Genomic DNA, 578 nt, shown 5'->3' with positions numbered 1-578 from the left:
GGGTGGGACGTAGGGGTCTGGGCGACGAGCCGTGGAGACTTAGGTTGGAAGACGAGATGGGCCCAGATTGTGGGAGGTTTGAAAACCAGACCGAAGCGTTTAACTTTTACTTTGCATATGATTCTTGCAGACAACGCTGTTGTTGGCCAGCTCAGCAGACCTCACTTACTCCCTGTTTTTCTTTGCTAACACAGACTCAGTAATCATAAACGTTACATCTTATAGACCATTTGCGTTTATAAAAGAGTTTTGTAGGTGTTTGGCCAGAAGAACAAGGTTTGAGCTGATCGGTCCTTTCTATGGACATCCCTGGAGAGATGGTAGAAGGGTGGAGAGGAGGGAGAGACCCTTGAGACAGCCAAAAAGACAAAAGGAAGGCCACAAAGCGTATAACAATAGGACACAACTGAGAACCTTTTAGAAGTTAAAAAAATATGTACCCAAATCATTTCACAACATACCGAAAAGGCACACCTGAAACTAGGATAATATGGCATGTCAAGTATAGTTGAAAAATAAAAAAATATTCAAAAAATACTAGAGAGGCAATAACTTCCTAACCACTCTGGAGTAATAAC

This window comes from Pteropus vampyrus, unplaced genomic scaffold (assembly GCF_000151845.1).
Source record: "Pteropus vampyrus isolate Shadow unplaced genomic scaffold, Pvam_2.0 Scaffold1775, whole genome shotgun sequence".
In the NCBI taxonomy this organism is placed as follows: domain Eukaryota; kingdom Metazoa; phylum Chordata; class Mammalia; order Chiroptera; family Pteropodidae; genus Pteropus; species Pteropus vampyrus.
This window is presented reverse-complemented; position numbering follows the sequence as displayed.